Genomic DNA, 10958 nt, shown 5'->3' with positions numbered 1-10958 from the left:
TACATTTTTCTTTTCCCTTGCTATTGTAGTTTTGCAATGCTTTCCCCCTAGGACAACTTTCCCTATTTCAGCTTTTTGTGTTCTCTGAGAAATGTACTCATAGAACATGCGTGAATGCACTTGTTGCTAAAATGTTGTCCATGGCATATGGAGTTCTCCACAGGAAGAGACCCCACTGCATCTCTCTGTAGCTTCTAAATTGCCCCTTTGTTTGCTTGACAAAGATTCTCATAAACAGGCCTTGGAGAATATGTGACTTCGTGTACTTTCCTGAAGTGATACATGGACATTTTAACTTTGCTTGGGACATGCTTTCAAAACAGGAAAGGAGGGAGAGAAAGAGGGGCGTTGTTATAGACTGCCTCCTGCGTAGGGAGAATGTGTTCCAATAGCACCTTAATAAAAGTCTCTTTGATAGCACTTATCACCTGGTGGAGTTCTTATCGATTTGAATGTGCTGCTCCCGCTACTAGGCTCCTTAAATATTAAGGAATACTCTCTTACTCATCCGTTTAATCTTTTAACTAAAAAATTTTAATCAACATTTTGATGAAGTGTTTGTTGAAATGAAATAAAATGCTAAAATACCCACTTTACTCACTGACTTTAGAAACTACATATTTCCATCACAAGTGTGTGTTTTTCAGGTGAGTTACGTGAGCATTTTCCCAAAGTGAAACTTAATGAATCCCAAAATGGATGTATAAGTGCTTCATTACCTAAAAGCAATGTTTCCAATTAGTTTCTGCTTCTGGGTTTTATTTTCCCAATGTGATTTAGTTAATGTCTTAGCTAAAGGGAAAGTGTGCCACTGATTAAATTAATGTCTTAGCATAAGATAAAGAGAACCACTATTAGCATAAATCCTTGCTAGATAGCATTCTGACCCAAACCACTGCTGATTAGCTAACCAACTACAAATGTGCTTGTCAGGCTGCAGGATCTGATGTTCTTAGCGCTTTCATTTCTTCATCTTCTTTTCTTTTTCCTATAATATGGCACTTACGTTTTAAAAAAGAGTCTCTTTTGAAAGACATATTTTCCTTTTAGAAAAGGAAGGTTTTTCTATATTAAGAATATTGTGGTAGTTACATAATCTGGTGTCAATGTGGGACTTGAGAGGATTAAGAGTGAAGGAGTGGAGTCTGTCTTGAGTTGGATCATAGCCAATGAGGCCTCTGTGTGGGCATGGCCTCCTCCTGAGAATTCTGGGAAGTCCTGAACTTCTTCCTTGGAGGCAAGAGGTACTTTCTCTCTTCGCTCACTCCCTTGGAGATGCTCTACTGACAGGACAAATGGCGTTGTGCCCTGGGAGCTTAAGAAGCCACCTAGACCTACTTTTATGCAACCAGACCTCTGGAACTTGAGAAGCCACGTGGAGACCCCTGCCAGCACTGAGACGCTCACAATGCCACTGGATCCAAAGACTTCCGACCCACTGGCCTGTGATCGTCCCACATTTGGTGTCACTGCATGAGCTTCATGAGTCTGAAGAGGACTATATAGATTGGTATCAGACATATGGGCTAATATTGGACTTATGGGCTTGGACTGGATTGGGTTGGGATGTTTTCTTAATGTACAGTTATCCTTTATATAAAACTCTCTCTTATACGCATATGAGCTTCTATGGATTTGTTTCTCTAGTCTACCCAGACTGACGGAAATATATATAATTACTCACTACCTTCAAGTCAATTCGGGCTCATATCTACTCTACAGGACAGAGTAGAACTACCCCTGTGAGTTTCCAAGATTGTAACTCTTTACAAGAATAGAAAGTCTCACCTTTCTCCCCAAAATATACATTTATAATTGTATATATATATGTATATATATATGTATATATACTTCATATAATTTTGATGAATAATAATATTGTAGAATTTGGACCTGGGACAGGCAAGGACTTGAGAAACCAAGCAGCAGTAGAAGGAGTGAAGAAACCCTCGCTTTATTAAGCGGGCTGAACTTAAATGAAGTTACGATAAGCAGGCTGTGGTAGTTACATAATTCCATGTCAACTTCAAGCTATAAAAAAGTGAAGAGGTGGTATTCAACCTGTCAATCAGGTCACTGCCTGATGGTTTCTCCTTGTGGGCATGGCCTCTTCATAAGGAGGGCCCTGGAAACCTTCCCTGTTCTCTCTGCCTTAACCTTCTGCCTGGTGAGCCATTCTGAGACCTCATGCTTCCACTGCCTCTGGATCCACAGGACTTTGCACCCACCGGCCTGTGATGTTTCTGTATTCTGAATCGTTGCATGTGGCTGTGTGAGTCTGAAGAGGGACTTACGGGTTACTATCAGACTTATGGACTTGATATGAACTGGAATGGAATGTTTGCTTGGTATATAATTACTTCTTGATATAAAGCTCTTTCTTACACATATATGAGTGTCACTGGATTTGTTTCTCTAGTCAACGCGGCCTAACAAATAAGCCTTTTTTACTTTTCTACTTCCAGCTTGTATGGGGAGGGGCTTTTTGAGGGGAATTGACAAAAACAGAAGTTTGATCAGAGCAAGTAAACAATGTTCACTCAGTGGATTCTCCAGGGTTGGGGAACCACCTGCAGTTGTTTGTAGCTCTGAGGTTACTCTGGTTAAGTTTCATGATTTTTCCACTTCAATAAGATTCAATGTCCATATTCATCAATTAAAATTACTATAACCCCTAACAGAATTAAAAGAAGAAATAATAGTAATAAAAACCTTACACAAATTCTTTCTCAGAGTAAAGCATACGAGAACATTTGCCAACTTGTTTCATGAGTTCAGAGAAATGGTGCACTGGATACGACTTACAAAGGCTCATAAGAGCCAAGTGTGAATGTCTCTTCCAATTCTGCTTCCAATGACTGCACATTGGGAGATTTGAAAGCAGCCAATGTGGGAATGTGTGCACGAGCATAATGATCAATTGCTGCAAACTGGCATTTTTAATTCACTTGGGAGTAAATGGTTTAACACTTACCAGCAATGCACAGCATCTGATAAGTTTTTTTAATATGGAATGCTTCATGAATTTGCGTGTTATCCTTGCACATGGGCCATACTAATCTTCTCTGTATCGTTCCAATTTTTTTTAGTATAAGTTTTGATTTCATAATTTGACAAGAGAAAATTACTGGCAAAAAATAACTCATGAACTTAGATGTAGAAATCTTTAACAAAATATAAACTCAAGTAACTTTAGCCAAAACTCCTCCCCACAATAAAAACCCCATAAAATTAATGCATCAAAATAAAGTAGTTGTGCGAATAAAATAGATAATTTAGTAATGGAAGGCTGGTTACATATACAAAAACAGATCAAACTAATTCAACAGTTTATGAGAATAAAGGAGAAAAAGTGATCTTATCAACAAATGCAGAAAAACAATATCATTAATTATAATAAGGTAAAAATAGTACTTATTCAGGAAGTTAATTTCAATACCTCAATCTGATGAAGATTATCTACAGAAAACTAAAATTAACACCATACATATTGATGAACGACCAACGTCTAATACCAATATTTCTTTTAATCCTTCCTTTGGAGCATCTGCCTAACATAAAGCCTTAAGAAAAAAAATTCATGAAGATTGGAAATGATTAAATATGACTATTTTCAACTGATATGAATGTGTGCCTAAAAATTCAAAAGAAACTACTAAAATTGGTTAATTTACCAAGGTCACAGTGTGCAAGTGAATATGCAAATAACTTTTTCATATAGTAGAGACAAACGATTGGAAAATATAATTTAAACCAAACCATGTGTAACACTATGACAATATCAATTATTAAGATTCAGATAACACATGGGATATATCCTAATGGATCTTTAAAATTTGTAGGTAAGCACAGAGTTCCACTCTGTATAAGAAAAGTAAATTAATTTGTTCCCATAAAGATTTATAGCCTTTAGGAGGCTCTGTGGCTCAATAGATAGCGCATTGGACTTCCAGTGAATAAGATTTATAGCCTTGGAAATCCTAGATAGGGTCATTATTAGTCAGAATGGAAAGGGTTTTGTTGTTGTTGTTTAGTGCAAGAAAAAGAAACCATGGTCACTATGAGATGCACCCTGGACTGCTAGCCCCAGTACTGGGAGAGAGGGCAGCCGCCTATGGGGAGGATGGAGCATCCTGCATGGTCCCTTTCTGAGCCTCTGATAGGTTTGCAACCTCTTCTCCTGTCTCCTCAATCCAAATGTTTTAATGGGTGCCACCATGCTCCCTGGTAAGCATTACTAATGAATCATTCCATTGCAATGGAACCCCCAACCACCAGACTCATCGGTCACCCAGGGATCCAAACAGTCCCCAGGTAGTTATTTGGAGTTGGCACATGACCTAGAGTCTGTTGGGGTGTTAGGTCCAGGGGTGAACCCTAGCAGGAAGACATATGCAGTCAAATAGAAGGACCCCATCATTGGTGTTGGTGGCCAGGGCCTCAGGGAGCCCATGTTTATTGGATGAGGTGCAAGCTGAATGCCCTCCTGGGACAGGTAGTCTTGCTGACACAGTTTCTGTAAAGGTAACAAAGGGAGAAGATGAAAAGCAAGTGTTGACGTGGTCATCTGTGAACTGCTGAATAAACAAATAACCGATTTTTAAAAAAAATCTACATACATCTCCAATTTTCCTGTAACCTGAGTTAGTTTAGAAGAGAGTTGGTGATGCAGACTCCAGGGACATCCACATGTCTGGACGAGCAGGAGAGCTGATGGAGATCTACCAGAAGCTAACAATACCTGAGAAGTACTGACTAAACCCAAGGGAATTGGTTGTCTAGAAAGCAACAGGAGATAAAAGTTCAAGAAGGAATGGTGAAATTTCTCAAGTTTAAAATGAGACTGGTAGAAATGACAGTGGACTTGGTAGAGGAGAGCACACGAGTCAGTAGAGAAAGAAAGCTGAGGAAACAAGAAGCTTAGATATAAATAAACCAAAATAAAAACAGAAGTAGATTTGGGATTGAGGAGAAGATGGGTAAAGACAAGTGAGTCCTGAGGATGATTAGATAGCAATAATAAAAACACCCTGGGCATTGGATCTCAAACTTGGCTGATCATGAGAAAAACCTAGGGAACTTTTAACAAGTCCATTGTCCAAGCTTGCATGTGTGAAACTATTCTCTGAGTTACAAGGGCATAAACAGCTCTAAAGCTCCCAAGGGAGTTCAATGCAAAGATAAGAATGGGAAGGACTGACTATTCTGCTGGGTGGGGGGTGGTTTATTTTGTTTCAATATACTGTTGTGGCTTACAATAACTTTGAAATCTTGTTAAATGGTAGCTTGTGGAACTCTATCCCCAGGTAAGTAGATATTGCTGATACCATAGATCCAAGTGGGGCCCATGAATTGCCCATTTTAGAAGACTCAAGATTGTGTTACCTCACTTGTCTGTCAACTTGTCATATTGGGGTGGTTTGCTTGTGGCTGTGATGATGGCGGCTATGAGCCCCAAGGTCATCCACAGTGAACAGGTTTCAGTAGAGCTTCCAGACTAAAAACAGACTCATGAAAATTGAATCGGCCATCCACTTCTGGGGGATTAGCCCGTGAAAAGGTTATAAATAACCATAGAATCTTGTTTGATGTTGTGCCAGAGGATGACATCTGCTGTGAGAATACAAATGTGACCAGAAGATAACAGTGGTAGACTGAGGAAAAGAAAGAGGGCAGACCATAATGTTTTGTAGTCCCTCCCACTATGAGTAGAAGGTTCTATGTGTGTAACAGAAAATTCTGCTACACGTAGCTGATAAGAGCTCTAGGATGAAGGAGGTTGTGCCACTTTTAATATGCAGTTGTTATGGTACGCCTGGGCATCAATAGCCACCCAGTTGTAGGAAGAATAGTATGGAAAATTCTGAATGGGAATTTTTTTATAAGTTGGGACTGAAAGAGGTGCATAGCATTTCCGTTCCCATGTTCAGGGAACTCAATCATGAGAAATTAAAACAAGTTTTCTATCCAGGAAGAAGAGGAAATATGGGTGCTAAACAGCGAGCACTCTCTGTTAACTCATTCACTGTTTTAGTCTGTGGGCAAAATCCACTACCACCTACCCTTGTTATCAATGAGCACAGGTTCAGGAATAAACCAAGATAGCTGCTTTGAACATAACCAATAGCCTACTGAATCCTGACTAATTCTTCAGCGCATCTTCTGACTGTTCCGTTTCTGCCCATTCCAACCTTGGAGTTCCTTGAAAGCACAGAAATCTTCCTTGAAACTTGGTGTGACTTGTTAATCATTTATCCTCACGGAGAACAGATTTGCTGCATGTTTACAGGTTTCAGAAAAATTTTCAAATTTCTGTATTTAATAGTAGCACTCTTTTGTTTCACCCTGATAGTATGCATATTTTATAAATTCTGTTATTCCTAATATCATAAAGTAGCTGTTTTGTCCCTAGTTAATCCCACATGTATTTATCAGCCAGGTTGGCACAATAAACTAACTACCTCACTCACCAAAGCATTATCTCTGCAGAGGAGGACTTTAGCAATAAAGTTAATAGGATGACATCTTCTGTAGCTATAAGTCATCCACTTTCCCAACCACTCCTGTCCTTGCCCAGTGGGTGGATGAATGAAGCGGGCAAGATGACAGGGATGGAGAAATAGATAGACTCAGCAGCATTGTCTTCCATTCACTAGGGCTGATTTGGCCTCTGCCATTGATGAGTTCCCAATATATGGGCACTGAGTCCAAGATATAGGACTATTCCTCAGGGAACTCAACCAGTAACCTGATGGCAGGTGTATTACACAGGACTACTTCCTTCATGGAAAGTGCAATATTTTGCTCTTACTGGAATAGACGCTCTGCATATGGATTTACTTTCCTAGCATGTAATGCTTTTGCTCAAACTATCCTTCACAGACTTACAGAATGTCTCATTCACTGGCATTGTATCCCACACAACATCACTTCAGAACAAGGAATTCACTTCACAGCAAATGAAGTGCAGCAATAGACCCATGATCATGGAATACACTAGTCTTTCCATGTTCCTCATAATGCTGAAGCAGATGATGGAATGGACTTAAAGAAACAATTACAGTGCAAGCTAACTGGTAACACCTGGCAGGTTCGGGGCAATAGTCTCCAGGAGGCTGTATATGCTCTAAACCAGCTTCCAATATATGGTCTAGGAACCACAGGGTGGAAATCGGAGTGGCAGCACTTGCTATTACTCCTAATGACTCACTCACTACGCTTTTCCTTCCTGTCCTTGGATTACACAGGACTACTTCCTCTATGCTCTTGGAGTCTTGAAGTCTTAGTTCCAAAGGAAAGAACACTACCATCTGGAGACACAGCACTGATTCCACTAAACCTGGAAGTTAAGATTGCCTCCTGACCATCTTGAACTCCTCAGGCCTCCGGATCAACAGGCAAAGAAGGGTGTGACTGGATTGAGTAGTGCAATTTATCCTGGGGAAATGATTAGGATTCCATAACAAAGGTAAAGAAAACTATGTTTGGAGTCCAGGAGATTCCTTAGGTCATCTCCTGTTACTATTGTGCCATGGGATTAAAGTCAATGGTAAACTGCAAGACCTCATTCTGACATGACTGCCAATAGCCCAGACTGTAGGAATGAAGGTTTGGATCATTCAACCTCTTTGTCTCAAGACAAAGAACCACGACCAACCAAGGGACTTGCTGAAAGCAAAATACATCTGTACTGCATAGTATAAGAAGGTAGTTTTAAATACCAGCTGTGGCCATGTGACTAGCTGCAGAAACAAGGATTGTAATTGTTATGAGTAATCTATTTGTATGTATGTTTTAAATATTCTTGTTTTATTTACTTATAAAAGATGAGATAAAAATAGGGATTGTTTTAGTTAGCATATGTTCGGTTGTACGCATCATAGCTGTAGAATGTTAGGTGCAAGTATGATTTTATTATTATTTTGTTTGGAGACTATGTAAGATTAAAGAGTTGTATGAAGCTGTCAAGTTGAAAAAGGATTGTCTGTGATGGTTGGATTTTATGTCAACTTGGCTTGTCTGTATGAAGAGGAGTGGAGCTCCACCTATAAATTAGGTCACAGCCTGATGACACATATTTGTGGGTGTGGCCTTTTACAAAAGAAATCCCTGAGCTCTCGTCCCTGTGCCTCTGCCAAATCTGGATACTACTATGTCTGGTTCGTTGATCTCTTATATTTCATGCCGATCACAGGATCCATCAGCACACTGAAGACCTAGGATTCATTCAGCCCATGTTTGGTAAATTCAGCTCTGCATTCACTAGCCTCTGATCTTGCTGCTTCATCTTACTGATTTCTCATGCAGCTACACAAGTCAAGAGAAATGTCCAGCTTATGTCTGATCATGAACTGGAGTGGACTTACCTACTTTTCCAACTGTGTCAGCCAGTTCTTGATATAAATCTCTTTCTATATACATACATATACAAGTGTCACTAGTTTTACTTTTCTAGAGAACCCAACATAGCATAAGCACCATGGAGAGGTTCTATATTTTCATCATCATAGCACATGTACATACAGTTTGTTAGGACCCACGCAGTCGATTGCGCTTTGCATAGTCAATAAAAAACAAGTACGTACCTTTCTGGTATTCTCTGCTGTCAGCCAAGATTCATCTCACAGTAGCAAGGACATATCTTGTTATACATGCTCTTCTGAATGGAAGTTGAATTTCTGGTAGCTCCTTCTCAATGTACAGCTGCAATTGTTGTGGAATCATATTCAGCAACATTTTACTTTCAGGTGATATCAATGGTAATATTCTATAATTTGCACATTCTGTTAGGTTCTCTAACTTTGGAACAGGTACAAATATGGATCTCTTCCAGGTGTCTTCTATATAACTATCTTACAAACTTCTTGGCATAGACGAGTGTTTCTAGTCTTAAGTCTTCAGTATTAATTATTCTGATTTTCTTACAAGCCCCCAGAAGTTAGAAAACTCTGCAAGACCTGAAACCTTCTGGTAGATACAGAATGCAGACAATATATTTCTCTGAAGTCTGACTGATTCTCTAGGCTCCGCTGTAGTAACTGAACCCTCATTGGTCTTCCTTCTCAGTTCAGAATGCCATCTTGCATTTTGCTCCAGTGTGCTTCCTACGGTTCCCATCAGTATTGACAAATCCAATCTCCTAGTAAAGACAATCATTAGTTCCTCTGCCAAGTTAATATTCTTCTTTGGGGATCTCCTTATGTGCCATGAACCCATAAAATTTCCCACTCCAACCCCACGAATTATGAGTCAAGAGTTTTAGAGTTTCAAAAGCTAGGAAAGTATTTCTTTATTCTTTGTTAGCTGCTTTTGCGTGTGTTATACTTTTGTTACTGAATCTCATATAAGGAAGGAAGCAATGAATGCTTAAAAGACTAATTGAATAAAATGGAGTGAGACAAGTGAGAGAGGGTGTGAGTGGAGAAAAGGGAAATATCTAATATTGTAATAAAGTTCCTTTTCAACTTCATGTTGACAATGTAGTTCCCATAATTTTGTTAGGACAGCTTGACAAGAAAATTTTAAAAATCATTAAAAGGTAAGAAGAATTTTATACAACTCAACATAAGCATAAATTGGTATTTAATATCAAAAGATAAATATAATTTTAAAATTACATCAAATAACATAAATATCAGCACTCTTTCATAGAACCAGAATGCCTTCATTAAAATGGCTTCACCTTTGTCTGTCAGAAATACTGTTCTATTGCCTAAAAGCAATACTTAGCTTCTGCAGTCCTGATGACAGGTTTCCGGTGCTCTTGTTCTCATTTCCCGCCCCACAGAGGCAACCGCTGCTCAAATTTCCCCACCACAGATTAATTTTGCCAATTTACATATTCTATAAGTTATAAGAACATACTACATGTTCATATATAAGGCTTCTTTCATTCAGTATATTCTTTTATGTATGAGTTACTGCCATCAAATTGATTTTGACTTATAGTGACCTTATGCATAAGTAGTTCATTTCTTTTTATTGGTACGAAGTATTTCCTTATAAGACTGTATTAAATTTTCATTTTCAAGATCCATTATCCTATCGATAAAGACTGTTTCAAGGCTTGGCTTTTATAAATAAGGATTCTATAAAGATCCCTGTATAAATTGGGATTTCTTCCCACATGTATTTTTAATTTTTATTACAGAAACACCTAGGAGTAGAATTATTAGGTCATACTGTACATGTACTATGGTTCTATAAGAAGCCAACAGAACTTTCCCAATGTGGCTGTCCCATTGTATGCTTCACCAACCATGTGTGTAAATTGAAATTTCTCCACATTCTTTTCTAGTATTGGTGAGATCAATCTTTTCCCTTTTAGCCATTCTAAAATGGTATCTGATTATGATTCTTTTTAATTAAAAGATCACTTTTTGGGGGGTTATTAAAACTCTTATAACAATCCATACATCAATTGTATCAAGCATATTTGTACATATGTTGCCATCATATTTTCTAAATATTTACTTTCTATTGAGCCCTTGTTATCAGCTCCTCTTTTTTCCCCTGCCTCTCCTCCCCACTCTCATGACCCCTTGATAAATTATAAATTATTATTATTTTCATATCTTACACTGACCGCTGTCTCCCTTCCCCCATGGTTGCTGTTGTTCATCCCCCTGGAAGGGAGTGGTGGTGGTTATGTGTTGATCATTGCAATTGGTTTCCCTTTCTTCCCCTCTTCTCCCCCCCTTCCCCCTGCCCTTCTGGTATTGCTATTCCCATTCCTGTTCCTGGATCCCATGTGTCCTGAGCTCTTATTTCTTATCTGGACCTGTGTATATGCTCTAGTCTAGTCTGAAGTGAAAGGCAACACTGGGGTCATGATAGTGAGGGATGAGGAAGCCTTAAGGAATCAGAGGAATATTGTCTGATTATGATTTTCATATATATTTCTCTGGTGAAAAAAGATGTTGAATAATTGTGTTTTAAAAATGTGTTTATTGGCCATT

General features: G+C 38.8%; 1 non-coding gene across 1 annotated transcript; it reads right to left on the bottom strand.

Moving 5' to 3' along the window:
• Nucleotides 1-3002: 3002 nt before the first annotated feature.
• On the bottom strand, nucleotides 3003-3107 carry LOC115871278. Its single transcript, XR_004047208.1, has one exon. It is a non-coding gene; the product is annotated as a U6 spliceosomal RNA (small nuclear RNA).
• Nucleotides 3108-10958: the final 7851 nt, after the last annotated feature.

The sequence above is a fragment of the Echinops telfairi genome, unplaced genomic scaffold (genome assembly GCF_000313985.2).
Source record: "Echinops telfairi isolate 266 unplaced genomic scaffold, ASM31398v2 ScPeMD7_4225;HRSCAF=4972, whole genome shotgun sequence".
NCBI lineage: Eukaryota > Metazoa > Chordata > Mammalia > Afrosoricida > Tenrecidae > Echinops > Echinops telfairi.
This window is presented reverse-complemented; position numbering and strand designations above follow the sequence as displayed.